Source organism: Oncorhynchus gorbuscha, linkage group LG18 (genome assembly GCF_021184085.1).
Source record: "Oncorhynchus gorbuscha isolate QuinsamMale2020 ecotype Even-year linkage group LG18, OgorEven_v1.0, whole genome shotgun sequence".
NCBI classification, from domain to species: Eukaryota; Metazoa; Chordata; class Actinopteri; order Salmoniformes; family Salmonidae; genus Oncorhynchus; species Oncorhynchus gorbuscha.
Window position 1 is genome coordinate 47,971,757 of NC_060190.1, and position 15,182 is coordinate 47,986,938.

The window sequence follows — 15,182 nt, forward strand, 5'->3', positions numbered from 1 at the left end:
GACGGGGACGGGGAAGGGGATGGAGACGGGGAAGGGGACAGGGAAGGGGACGGAGACGGGGAAGGGGACGGAGACGGGGAAGGGACGGGGAAGGGGACGGAGACGGGGAAGGGGATGGAGACGGGGAAGGGACGGGGAAGGGGACGGAGACGGGAAAGGGGAAGGGGACGGGGAAGGGGAAGGGGAAGGGGAAGGGGAAGGGGAAGGGGGGGAAGGGAAGGGGACGGGGACGGGGAAGGGGAAGGGGACGAAGAAGGGGACGGGGAAGGGGACGGGGAAGGGGAAGGGGAAGGGGACGGGGAAGGGGACGGGGATGGGGACGGGGAAGGGGAAGGGGAAGGGGAAGGGGAAGGGGACGGGGAAGGGGAAGGGGAAGGGGGACGGGGGAAGGGGAAGGGGAAGGGAAGGGGAAGGGGAAGGGGAAGGGGAAGGGGAAGGGGACGGGGACGGGGGGAAGGGGACGGGGACGGGGAAGGGGACGGGGAAGGGGAAGGGGGGAAGGGGAAGGGGAAGGGGGGGGAAGGGGAAGGGGACGGGGAAGGGGAAGGGGAAGGGACGGGGACGGGGACGGGGAAGGGGAAGGGGAAGGGGAAGGGGAAGGGAAGGGGAAGGGGAAGGGGAAGGGGACGAGGAAGGGGACGGGGAAGGGGAAGGGGAAGGGGAAGGGGAAGGGGACGAGGAAGGGGAAGGGGACGGGGAAGGGGACGGGGACGTGGAAGGGGCAGGGGCAGGGGCAGGGGCAGGGGCAGGGGCAGGGGCAGGGGCAGGGGCAGGGGCAGGGGGAAGGGGAAGGGGAAGGGGGGGAAGGGGAAGGGGAAGGGGAAGGGGAAGGGGAAGGGGAAGGGGAAGGGGTATATAAAGAGAAAATCAGGCGTTTGACTCAGCCTCAGATATAACCATATCTCCACATCTGTTTACATTAAGTTTGTGTTGTAATACACACACAGAAGCAAGGTCAGAGGATCATATAGAAAGGAAGAGGAGGCAACATTTATATGTGGTTACAGTACAATACACATAAAGACATGCAATCAAACTGAGCAGTGGATAATGTGAGGACTTCACATTAAATTGTTTACAGAGCTGAGAGCTTCTGTCTTCATGACTGTATGTTTCAGAAGGCAGTCGGTGTCAAAAGCACCTATCATCTGTCAGACCCCCCTCTCTCTATTGGAATGTGTGCAGAACCATCCAAGATCCTAATCACTTTTCCATGCCGATGGAACAAACAGCTCAGATTAGTCTCACAAGGCCCACACACACACACACGCACGCACGCACGCACGCACGCACACACACACACACACACACACACACACACACACACACACACACACACACACACACACACACACACACACACACACACACCATGGTTGTATCATGCGAATTAGCCCAGCCCTGGAGCCAAAGAAATGTTGTGGATGTATATCTTATGATTTATTTGTTTTTCAACTGTGAAAGTATCAGTAAACACCGCTGGCAGATTTATGGGGACACTTAAACCCCCCCTTCAATTGAACCACTTCATTCTTTAGTTATGCTCCCTCAGTCATCCTATTTTTGGGTTGGTGCCCTGTCCCAAGGCTGATATGCTGGAATGTGCTTTGTGTAATTCACCCTCACTTACCCTTCACAAGCCCTCTATCATGACCCTCCCCATGATGCACTGTTCTATTGTTTTCTATCCGATCAGAAGCACTCGGCCAGCCGTTGTTCTAGTGTGTTTCCTCTCTAAGACATTCCCACAGTTACTCACTCACCCCATCCAACCTCAACATCTCAGGCCCCTGGTCTCTTGTTCCCTAGCCCCCCAGAACACAGTTGCATAATATTCATAACTCCTTTCTGGGAAGTGCCAGCAAAAATGTAAGATAAGCAGGGCTGCCCAAAGGCTAAAAGTGGAGCCGAGAAGTCACAGACACAGTTCTGACCTGACACCTGCTCCAGCAGTATAGTCAATCACTGACATTACGTCAGGCTATGATGTAGTCCATAGATGGATGTGTGGAATACTAAGATAGAAGGACTGGTAAATATGTGGATGGAGGTATGGATAGATGAATGCCTAGTGCCTTTCTGTCTTACCTCTGAGTTGAAGCGGATCTGGCAGACGTTGCAGGAGATGATGGGTCGTTTGGTCTTCATCATGGGGGGGCCGAAGGTGTGGTTCATCACTGCCTTCTGTACCGGGTCCATCTGGAGGGAAAGGGGGGGGGGGCAGAGGGGAGAGGGATTATATAGAAAATCTAATTACTCTGAGTAGGGGAGCAGATCAACATATTAGGTTACTGTGCCATGGTGGTGGGCTGGTAGCAGAGTTAGGCTATCTGATGAAACAGCCCCTATTGCAGGAAAATTGGTAGAGAGAGCGAGAGAGAGAGAGAGAGAGAGAGAGAGAGAGAGAGAGAGAGAGAGAGAGAGAGAGAGAGAGAGAAGAGAGAGAGGTGAATGAATGAAAAGGAGAGCCTTGATTGATAATGACAGGAGAGTGTGTTTTTGTTCAACAGCAGCTGCTGGACCTGTCTGTGACTTGGGTCTTGGATGGGACAGCGGGCCCTGATTACAGACTCCCCATCCAACATAAATTATCACTTTGTTTTTGGGCTTTCGTGTACCATTGGAGGCTCCTTAGAGGGGTTGGCGGGTGGTGGGACACAATGCAGATAGCCCGGTTAGCCAATGTGTGGGAGCACTGGTTGGTCGGGCCAATTGAAGGGAAAAGGTGAGAGGAGGAGAGCACATACAGTAGATGCGGGAAGTAATACCATTTTTCTTAAAAGGAAGCAAACGAAACAAAACAGAGATAAACCTGAATTCTTCTAATAGAAACTCTTGTTTGCAACTGTTGGACTAATAATTACGCCCTAGATCAGCTAGATACAGGCAACAGTGTGCAAGGCGGCATCGAATGTCTGTTCATGTTTCACATTTTTTCTGGACCTCTGTGCACCTACATTGCAAACTGTAGGCTAGGATGTAGCAACCTCATGATGGGTATAGGGAACATTCAAGAATCATGTAGTAGCCTAAACCTATCGCTGTTACGTTGAACTGGGTGAATGGAAAAGGGATGACAGTCATCCAATATAATGTAATAGAATTAAGGCCATGTTCAGGAAAGGTAAAAATATTCCTCCCTCATCTTAAGTATCACCAACTGCCACTGTATCAAAACAAAAAAATACAGTGCATTCAGAAAGTATTCAGTCCACTTGACTTTTTCCACATGTTGTTACGTAACAGCCTTGTTCTAAAAGAGATTAAATGTTATTTTTTCTCATCAATATAAACACAATACCACATAATGACGAGGCAAAAACAGGCTTTTAGAAATGTTTGCACGCTTATTAGATATAAAAAACAGAAAAACGTTATTTACATACAGTAAGTATTCAGACCCTTTGCTATGAGACTAGAAATTGAGCTCAGGTGCATCCTGTTTCCATTGATAATCCTTGAGATGTTTCTACAACTTGATTGGAGTCCACCTGTGGTAAATTCAATTGATTGGACATGATTTGGAAAGGCACACACCAGTCTATTATAAGGTTCCACAGTTGACAGTGCATGTCAGATCAAAAACCAAGCCAAGAGGTCGAAGGAATTGTCCTTAGAGCTCCGAGACAGGATTGTTTCGAGGCACAGATCTGGGGAAGGGTACCAAAACATTTCTGCTGCATTGAAGGTCCCCAAGAACACAGTGGCCGCCATCATTCGTAAAGGTCAGGGAGGTTACCATGAACCCGATGGCCCAGAGTTCTTCTGTAAAGATGGGAGAACCTTCCAGAAGGACAACCATCTCTGCAGCCCTCCACCAATCAGGCCTTTATGGTAGAGTGACCAGACAGAAGCCACACCTCAGTAAAAGGCACATGAAAGCCTGCTTAGAGTTTGCCAAAACGCATCTAAAAACTCAATAAAATGCAAATGAATTACTTAAAAATCATACAATGTGATTTTCTGGATTTTTGTTTTAGATTCCGTCTCTCACAGTTGAAGTGTACCTATGATAAAAAATTACAGACCTCTACATGCTTTGTAAGTAGGAAAACCTGCTAAATTGGCAGTGTATCAAATACTTGTTCTCCCCACTGTATATATATATATATATTTAGTACATGACCAAAAGAATATGGACACTTGCTCGTCGAATCATGGGCACCTATATATATATACTGTGGCAAGAAAAATCATGTCAACCCTTTGGAATTACCTGGATTTCTGCATAAATTGGTCATCGCATTTGATCTGATCTTCATCTAAGTCACAACAATTGACAAACATAGTGTGCTTAAATTAATAACACACACATATTATTGAATTGTTCTTGTCTTTATTGAATACATAACATAAACATTCACAGTGTAGGTTGGAAAAGGTATGTGAACCCCTAGGCTAATGACTCCAAAAGCTAATTCAGAAGTCAGCTAACCTGGAGTCCAATCAATGAGACGAGATTGGAGATGTTGGGTAGAGCTGCCTTTCCCTATAAAAAACACTCACAAAATATGACTTTGCTATTCACAAGAATCATTGCCTGATGTGAACCATGCCTCGAACAAAAGAGATCTCAGAAGACATAAGTTTATGAATTGTTGACTTGCATAAAGCTAGAATGGGTTACAAAAGTATCTCTAAAAGCCTTGATGTTCATCAGTCCATGGTAAGACCAGTTGTCTATAAATGGAGAAAGTTCAGCACTGCTGCTACTCTCCCTAGGAGTGGCCATCCTGAAAAGATGACTGCAAGAGCACAGCACAAAATGCTCAATGAGGTTAAGAAGAATCCTAGAGTGTCAGCTAAAGACTTGCAAAATCTCTGGAACATGCTCACATCTCTGTTGATGAGTCTACGATACTTAAAACACTAAACAAGAATGGTGTTCACGGGAGGACACCACGGAAGATGCCACTGGTGTCCAAAATAAACATTCTGTCTGAAGTTTGCAAAAATGCAACTGTATGTTCCACAGCACTACTGGCAAAATATTCTGTTAACAGATGAAACTACAGTTGAGTTGTTTGGAAGGAACACGCAACACTATCTGTGGAGAAAAGAAGGCACAGCATACCAACAAAACCTCATCCCAACTGTAAAGTATGGTGGAGGGAGCATCATGGTTTGAGGCTGCTTTGCTGCCTCAGGGCCTTGGCAGCTTGCTATCATCGACGGAAAATGAATTCCCAAGTTTATCGAGACATTTTGCAGGAGAATGTAAGGCTATCTGTACGCCAATTGAAGAACAACAGAAGTTGGGTGATGCAACAGGACAACGACCCAAAACACAGAAGTAAATCAACAACAGAATGGCTTCAACAGAAGAAAATACACCTTCTGGAGTGGCACAGTCAGAGTCCTGACCTCAACCTGATTGAGATGCTGTGGCATGACAAAAAGAGAACAGTTCACACCAGACATCCCAAGAATACTGCTGAACCGAAACAGTTTTGTAAAGAGGAATGGTCCAAAAATCCTCCTGACCGTTGTGCAGGTCTGATCCACAACTACAGAAAATGTTTTGTTGAGGTTAAGGACGGCCAACCAGTTACTAAGTCCAGGGGTTCACATACTTTTCCCACCCTGCACTGTGAATGTTTACACGGTGTGTTCAATAAAGACATGAAAATGTCAATTTTTTGTGTTTTATTAGTTTAAGCAGACTGTGTTTGTCTATTGTTGTGACCTAGATGAAGATCAGATCAAATTGTACTACTAATTTATACATAAATCCAGGTATTTCCAAAGGGTTCACATACTTTTCCCACACCCTAGATGGAAGACCCCAGCAAGACCCCCCACCCCACCCCCAGCTAGGGTTCTGGCCACTCTGCTAGGTAACCACAACCCAGGGTGGGTGTTTCTACACTCTGCAGCCAAAAGCACGTTGGGGTTTTACTCAACTTCTAATCACTGACTGCTGCTGTGAAATTACGCTGCAAAATGAGAGTCTATTTTCACGTTCAACTTCCAAACACCAGGCAAAGGTGTAATTATATTCCCATATGTAAGTGGTTTAATAACAGTTCCTGGCTATATTTATACTCCTCATCTTTAACCTGGAGTTTTCTTTGTTCCCTTAATCACAACGCACTTCAGTGCTCACTCTCCCTCTCCCTTTATCTCTCTCTCTCTTTCCCTTCTCTCTCTCCTGATGTGTTATACGGATATTCAATTCCAGAGCCCCCCACCTACCACTTTCCACCAATCCAACCACCCACCTGAAGTGCGCCAAGTGTCTCTGAGGGGCCAAAGACCCCTCAGAGACACCAATACTCCTTAGCCGGCCCACAAGAATGGAATGGTCTACCGTGTCAAAAGCTTTGGCAAAGTCAATAAAAATAGAAGCACATCATTGCTTAGAATCAACGGCAATGGTGACATCAGTTAGGACCTTTAAGGTTGCAGTGACACATCCATAACCTGAGCAGAAAGCAGATTGCGAACCAGAGAGAATACTATAGACATCAACAAATCCACTCAGTTGATTATTTAACAAGTTTTTCCAACACTTCTGATAAACAGGGCAAAACATAAATTGGCCTATAACAGTTAAGATCAGCTTGATTTCCCACTTAAATAAAGGATGCACCATGGCTGCATTCCAAGCAATGGGAACCTCCCCAGAGAGGAGATACAGGTTAACAAGGTCAGAGATAGACTTGGCGATAATAGGGGCTGCAACCTAAAGAAGATAGTACCTAAACCATCTGACCCAGATGTTTTTTGGGGGGTCAAGTTTAATGAGCTCCTTTAGCACCTCAGACTCAGTAGTGGGGCAGGGGGAAGAGAGGGACTTTGTAGTGGGGCAGGGGGAAGAGAGGGAGGAGCATCGGGGCTACTCGCATTAGAAGGGGTGGGAGATGAGGACATTTTGGACAGGCAGTAAGGTAAGGCTGAGTCAAATAGGAATCCTGACTTAATGAAGTGGTGATTAAACAGCTCAGCCATGTGCTCCTTGTCAGTACCAACCATATCATCATCAACATTAACGGACTTGGGCAGCTGTGAGGAGGAGGTTTTATTCTCTAGGTCTTTAACCATTTTACAAACACAGGCTGTAAAACAGTGATCACTAAGGTCAGAAAATTACAGAAAACACCAGACTGATACCTATCAGGATTTTTGTGAGGATAACATCAAGGATAGTAGCCTTTTCTGGGTGTTCGGAGTCATACCTTGTGTGATTGGTAATAATCTGAGAAAGAATTAGGGAGTCCCATTGCTTTAGGACTTGGTCAGGTAGTTTAAGCATGTCCCAGTTTAGGTGACCTATCAGGACAAATTCAGACTTAGTGTAAGGGGCCCGGAGAGAGCTTAGTAGGGCAGGTAAGGCAGGTGCTGATGGTGGACAATAACACCCAGCAACAGTCAATAAAGAGTTATTTGAACGTTTAATGCTTAAAACCAGCAAATCAAATTGTTTGGGGACAGATTTTGTGGAGACATTCGAGCACTGAAGGGGTTCCTTGGTAAAGATTGCCACTCCACCACCTTTGGAAGATATGTCTTGCCCAAAAAGGATATTACCAGAAAGGTTAATATCAGTGTTCAAAACACTCTTTCTTAACCACGTTTGAGTAATGACCAGCACATCTGGATTGGAGCTGTGAACCCACAGCTTCAATAGATACATTTTATGTTATAAGCTTCTAGTGTTAACGTGCAGAAAACCAAGACTTTTACGAGAGCAGAAATCAGTGAAACAGATATCAGAGCACAAATCAGAATTGGGGCTAGCAACAGTAGATGGGCTAGGGTGTATATGCACATTTCCAGATATCATCAGCAATAATATAATCAGGGCACGGCAGAGGACAGGGAGAACTCTGCAGTGTTGATTTTTAATGACATTTGAATGTGCATCAGATGGCAACAAGATCATATTGTAGAGCAATTTCATCAGGTAACATGAATACAAAGCCGGAGAGAGGTAGTTAGAATAGGACGGGAGGCCAAGAGTCTGTGTAACCAATAGAGAGTCAGAGTCCCGTGTTTGGGAACAAACATATGCTGTCCCATGGTTGGGTAAACAAGCAAGTTCATAGTCAACAAAGCACGCAGGTGTCATGAGGCAAATAGCATAAAGCACAAGAAAAAGATATGACGACTTGGGGCTAATCTTTGTAAGTTCAAAGAGTCACTCGCCCCAACAAGATAACTTGAGAGAGTAGCACTCTATGAGTCCAGTAGGCTATAAAAGTATGAGATAAAATAACGAAATAAATAAATAGTAGGCCTATAATAGTTAATTAAAGTGTTTCTGAGTAAGCTCGCGTAATAAGCTTCACAAGTTAATTAGCCTACCTAGAATTCTGATCAGTCCAAAGTCTGCGGTGTGTGTGTAAGTGCGTGTGTGCTGGAGGTGAGTGAAAGCTCAGGAGAGAAGGGGGAGTGTGGCGGGGGTACCTATACCAGACAAGGGGAGAAAGACCAGGGCAGACGGTGAACAGATCGCTAGGTGGAATCCAAGCAGCAGCACAGCAGACAACAGGAATAGGTGTCACACCCACTTGTTAGAAGCTTTTTCTTTTTCCGGGAGGCAGATTCCTTTTAGAAAATCCCAGCTAGCTAGCTAACGTATCTAGCAAGTCTCTGTCCACTGTTTGTTTTTTGTTGAGGTTTTAGCTAGGTATATCTCTTCAGTTTTGGCGAATGCTCCTTTATGATGCCCATACAAAGTTGACCTGTGGCTGTTGTATTTTGGAGATTGCGACGTCAAGGCATTCCTTCTGGAGTATTTCTTCTGATGTGATCAAAGCAACGGTATTGTTTCTTATTAAGGTAATTTACAATTGAAGTGTCCTGGCTGCATATCAGTTCAAAATAGAGATGAATCCAGAGGTTACTTTACTGTAATGACCACTGCACAGAGGGAGGGGGCTTCAAAGGCCTCTGCATTTGGGTGGGGGAGGCTGTGAAACTCTCCTACCATTGTTGGGCTCAAGAGCTTTGACACCTCTCACTTCACACCTCAGTACTAATTGAAGTTGCAGCCAGATAAGTTCTGACCTAGCAAGCTGGGTAGCCTTAACTTAGAATTCAGTCCTTATAGTAAAAATATATTATTGTAATTGATTTTTCTTCTTGGCTTTAAAAGTGGCATCAGACTAAACATTACTCACTCAGTTTCAGGTTGAATAGTGTTTTCAGGTTTCTGTTTCTTTTGCTGGTCGTTGGTTTGGTAGTAGGTATTTCTCCAGGTAATTTTGTCTAAAATCAGGTTGTAGGTTTGAAGTTGTGATTTGGAGTGAAGGTTATGTTGGCTACAGTTCCCCTTTTTTGACTATGTTATTGGTGTCCGAGCTGAGCAACCCCTATCTGAATACTTTCCGAATGCACTGTATATACAAGGAGTACCAGTACTGACTCAGTGTGCAGGGATACCAGGTAGTTGAATTAGAGTTTTTATAGCTGAGGCAACTGGGGAAAGCTTCTTCCTTCTCAGCTACCCATACTTGATTCATTTCCAAATAGGCTTGTCCAACGACCCAAGGTGGAGTTTAAGCACAGACCGTCACAATATCAGGTCCTCATCAGAATGTCACTAGGAAACTTTAGTGGTTCTCTCAATCTCATACATTACTTATCAATGTCTGTTGTGTCTGCTCTGTCTGGTGTACTTTCAGCCTCTGTTTTAGCACCCTCTAGAGGTTATCAGGGTAAATATGTTCTGTCATACTCAGTCTCACTAGCTAGGTTTCCATCCAATTGACAACACATTTTTATGCAAATATTGTAAAAGCCCAATAAAAACAGTATTCACATGTTCCCACCACAGATGTGTTTCCAGAAAATTGACTGGATGTGGATAAAGGCTGTACGTGACGACGTAGTGCAAATAAAATACATTTTGCGATTTAATCCCATGTACCGAATAAACAAGACAAGTTAAATGGGTTTCCATTGCATTTTCAACTCTACTGATGGGTTTGTCACACAAAAAATGTGCTTTAATAGCGAATGTGTCCACTCTGATATTGGCACATGAGCCTCTAGCCAACAGCTCATAGTCAGACTGCAGTGTGAGTATAGCCTACATGATAAGATTATTATGAAAAACTCAAATAAAAAGAGAAAGATTATTTTAATTTGTCAAACGGCAGCCAAGCATTAGATTTATTAGGATCCCCATTAGCCGATGCCAATGGCGATAGCTAGTCTTACTGGGGTCCGACATGTAACGAAAAAGACATTACAGACAAAATACTTAAAAATATACATGCATTTAAACCATTAACGTGTGTGTGTGTGTGTGTGTGTGTGTGTGTGTGTGTGTGTGTGTGTGTGTGTGTGTGTGTGTGTGTGTGTGTGTGTGTGTGTGTGTGTGTGTGTGTGTGTGTGTGTGTGTGTGTGTGTGTGTGTGTGTGTGTGTGTGTGTGTGTGTGTGTGTGTGTGTGTGTGTGTGTGTGCGTGCGTGCGTGTGCGTGCGTGCGTGCGTGTGTGCGTGTGTGTGTGTGTGTGCATCTATCAGTTACACATGCATGTCAGTACATACACAGAACAAGTAGATCACATGGGGGAGAGGTATTGTGCCGTGAGGTGTTGCTTTAATTGTTTTTTGAAACCAGGTTTGCTGTTCACTTGCTTTTTGCCATATAAGATGGAAGGGAGTTCCATGCACTCATGGCTCTGTATAATACTGTACTGTACATTTCCTTGAATTTGTTCTGGACCTGGGGACTGTGAAAAGACCCCTGGTGGCATGTCTGGTGGGGTAGGTGTGTGTGTGTCAGTGTTGTGTGTACGTTGACTATGCAAACAACTTGGAATTTCCAACACATTAATGTTTCGTATAAAAATAGGAAGTGACGCAGTCAGTCTTTCCTCAACCCTTAACCAAGAGAGACTGGCATGCATAGAATTCAAATTAGCCCTCTGATTACAACGAAGAACAAGACGCTCCGCTTTGTTCTCAACCAGCTGCAGCTAAACTAGGTCTTTCTTTGCAGCACTTGACCATATGACTGGACTATAATCAAGATAAGACAAAACTAGAGATTGGTGGAGTGGTGTCAAAAAAGCAGAGCATCTCTTTATTAGTTACAGACCTCTACCCATCTTTACAACCATTCAATCTAAGGGTGGGTTGCATCAACATGGATTAACTCTTAAACTGGGTTAAATCAAGGTTGATCTATTAATCTTGTTGCACCAAATTTTAAACCTAGTTTTAAATTAATCCTAGTTAAATTAAATCATTCCTGTAATCTAAGTTTAGTTTTCACTTTAAACCTAGATTAATTTTAAGCCTGTTGTTCAATTAATTAAAAAAAATATAATCTTAGATTGGAGATGAATTCTAAACTGTCACTTGAGGTGGTTTAACTGATCAAATGGCAGCACATCTACTGTGGAGAGACCAAAACGAGGTCCTCAGAGGATAATTAGATACAGGTTGAATCCTGTTGAGTTTTATGATAATTAACTCATTATTAGTAGGCTATTTACGTGCCCATTTTGTGCAACAATTGAATTGGGGCTTATGATATGCCCAGCCTTGATACGAATGAAGATGTTATGCAACATGCTGTAACGGGCTGATAACGTTAACATTGTGGTGAAGTAGCATTAACATTAGTTTTAATGTGCATTATAGGCATGGATATTTACCAGTTATTGATGCTTACTAAATATTGGTGGGTCAAGTTGTCCGTCGTCATCATTGGGGTTATGGAGAGGGGAAAACTGCTGGGGAATCATCTCGCATATCTTCTGGGAGATAGGATCAATTCCTTTGGACGGAGGCCCCCGTCCGGCTCCGGTCTGAAATAGCCCCCGCCTCTCCTCTGCCACATCCTTTTTGGCTTTTTCTTACTGTAATAAAAAGATCCAGCACGCTTTCATCCAATTTGGGTCCCTCTTCTATTTAATCCATGTAGATCTATTGCATTTGTCGCATAAAATGGCCCAGGTCTTTCCCTCTTTTTGACAGTCGTGTTGTCTCTCTTTTTATCCTCCAGTACATTACTAAATTCCTCCATCAGCTCCAACAATAGTTTATTTTCATAAATGAAGAATTTTGAACTTCTTTGACATGCTATGATGAGGTGGCTAGCGGACAAATAATACATGTCTAAATAACCTTAAGTAATGACAATAATAAACAATAGTGTATGTTAGCTAGCTCGGTTTATAAACTAGCTAGCTACAGTAGCTAATATTAGCTAACCAATTCGTTTTCTGTCTAGTACTGGCAAATTACAGATTTTATTTCAAATCCGCCAACCCATGAGAACCTTTCAAGATGGAGTTTCAGTAGTTCAGTAGTAGCAACTTTGTGGCCTCATTTGTCAAGTAGGCTAGCTACTTCGTTTCAACTCACAAAATACATCATATCTTGGTGTAACATGTCACTAATAATAATAATAAATATATAATATAATAATAACTATAATAATAACTAATCATAGTTTAAAACTGTTAATCATAGATTTACTGATCCAGATTTAAAATGAAGCGGAGCAACACATCTCTGATTAATTTAAAACCTAGATTTACAAACCTAGATTAGCTCTAATCCTAGATTAATTGAAACCATGTTGGTGAAACCCACCTTCTATGTTTTGACCTGGAGAGTTTACAATCTACGGTAACACCAAGCAATCATCATGTCATCAGAATAATAAGACCCTTGATTTTTATTGGAAAGGAGCATCAAGCTCATCACCTTGCACTTTCACCAGCCTGTGAAGTTCCTTCCTGAATCGTAGTGGGAGGGACCACACAACATGTCATCGCTTGACTCCAACTTTACTTCCATATGATGGTTATTATATCAACATTTGGACATAATAGCGTTTCCACCGCCATTTCTGGCGTAATTAATTTTACAGACACAAAACGATCCCACCTTGTCTAGCGCATTTGGTTTTGTTCGACATTTGGAAGGTTACCGACAAATTTGCTCTTTCCATTACATTTTTATCGGATGAACTTTACGTGCATAAAATGATTGGATGGAAACTTAGTTTATGGGAGGGTCTGCTGCATGTGTATGTGTGTGTGCGTGAAAGTGTGTGTGTGTGTGCCCATCTGTGTGTGTGCCGCTCTCACGCGTGCGTGTGCACCACTACTTTGTCGCTGACCTTCACTTGAAACCCAATCTGGAAATGAACTGAATGGGGCCTTGTCTAAAAACGCTGACTATGTGGAACACTGGCAGTGACACTTATAAAATTGATTAGCCATAACTTATTGTATTGCGGTAAAACGCTTGCCTGGGCATTTTGTGTATATGCAGAGCCTCATGCTGCCACAGGGAGCTGTAATCACTTGTCTGCTAATTATTGAGGGTCATCCAGTAAAACCACACCACTTCATTAGAATACATCCCCTGTCTTCATTCATGAAAAGACACCTCTAAATGACAGGCACGTTCATCCCACTGTCCTCTATCCAGGAATATTATGTGAAACCAAAGCCAATTACGATGAATAGTCTGTCAGACAGAGAGCTACAGGTACAAGACTGCACCACAATATTCTGTCAGACAGCCTGCATCAAGACTGCACTAGTGGTATATTTCAAGTTATAGGCTAGTCATTTACCATATCTCTCTGCTGCATTCTGTCCTGTGTTGTTGTGAACATGACCGTGTTGTTTTGAATATGACTGTTTTTGTGTATATGCTTTTCAATGGAAACACACACATTGAAACAACCATGCAGCTGGATGTTCTGTGGAATGCTAATCTGTTTGATGTGTTGAGACATTAGGGTTGATGTGTGAAATCTTCCCCTTGGTCTGACTAGTCAGTGACACTCCATTAGATAGATAGCATTGACTATTCACAATGTACTGCATAAGGCAGAATATGAAGTTGGCAACACACACGGACAGTGTATGGATGTATTTTTACAGTAAACAGTAGGCTTTCCCCTGCTAAAACAGAGTGTATGACCTCTGAATATACAGTCAGGGTGGAAACTCATTGTGTATGCTTTATTTGCGTGCTCTTGGGAACCCGGCCAAGTGGAGAGGTGACCCTGTGTATGTGTGCCTGCCTGCTGCTGTCCACTCAACCACAGTGCTGAAGTTGTAAAAGAGGGGGATGGGGAGTCTACATGTGTGTGTATGCTGTGTTAGTCTGTGTCTATGATGTGTTAGTATGAGGTGTGTGTGTGTGTGTGTGTGTGTGTGTGTGTGTGTGTGTGTGTGTGTGTGTGTGTGTGTGTGTGTGTGTGTGTGTGTGTGTGTGTGTGTGTGTGTGTGTGTGTGTGTGTGTGTGTGTGTGTGTGTGTGTGTGTGTGTGCGTGTGCGTGTGGTGTGTGCCTGCGCGTGTGGTGCGTGCCTGCATGTGTGTGTGGAGTCCGTTTACTCACTGTTGAGTAACTGTTTGTGTTGAAGTTGTGGAACAGGCCCATGCTGTGTTGTGGTAGAGCTGTGTCCATGGGGAACTGCAGGTACTGCTTCATGTCCAGCGGGGGCGGGATCACCGTGGGGGTCCTGAGGAAGGCAGGGACCGCCCCCGGACGGTTCATGCTGCCTGGAGAGAGACAGACAGAGGGAGATGGTTTATTCAGAATATATCTAAACAGTCAGTGGTATTTTTCTACTGTTTGTCAATGTAACAGAATGTACTCCTTCACTTCATGAGACAAAGTGTTGTCCATAAATGTTGTCCATAAATGTCCAGCAGTTTGGTACTGGGGTGATGATCTGTAGTGTAAAAGGCACACACACACACACACACACACACACACACACACACACACACACACACACACACACACACACACACACACACACACACACACACACACACACACACACACGCACACACGCACACACGCACACACGCACACACGCACACACGCACACACGCACACACGCACACACGCACACACGCACACGCACACACACACACACACACACACGCACACACGCACACACGCACACACGCACACACGCACACGCACACACACACACACACACACACAGACACAGACACAGACACACACACACACACAGACACGCACGCACACACACACACACAGGCACGCACACACACACAAAGACAGACACCTATAGAAGGACTCACTCAGTACTCTGCTCAATCCCCCCTCTCCTCAATCACTAATTAACAGTATCTCAGAGACTAGATTGAGAGTGAAAGAGGGAGAATGAGAAAGAAAGAGAGAGACAGAGAGATGGGGGGGTAAAGACTAGCTCTACACTTG

The 15,182-nt window shown here is 44.2% G+C and overlaps 1 pseudogene; it reads right to left on the minus strand.

Moving 5' to 3' along the window:
- Window positions 1-15,182, minus strand: part of LOC124004381 — an 82,938-nt pseudogene that overhangs the window by 24,217 nt on the left and 43,539 nt on the right.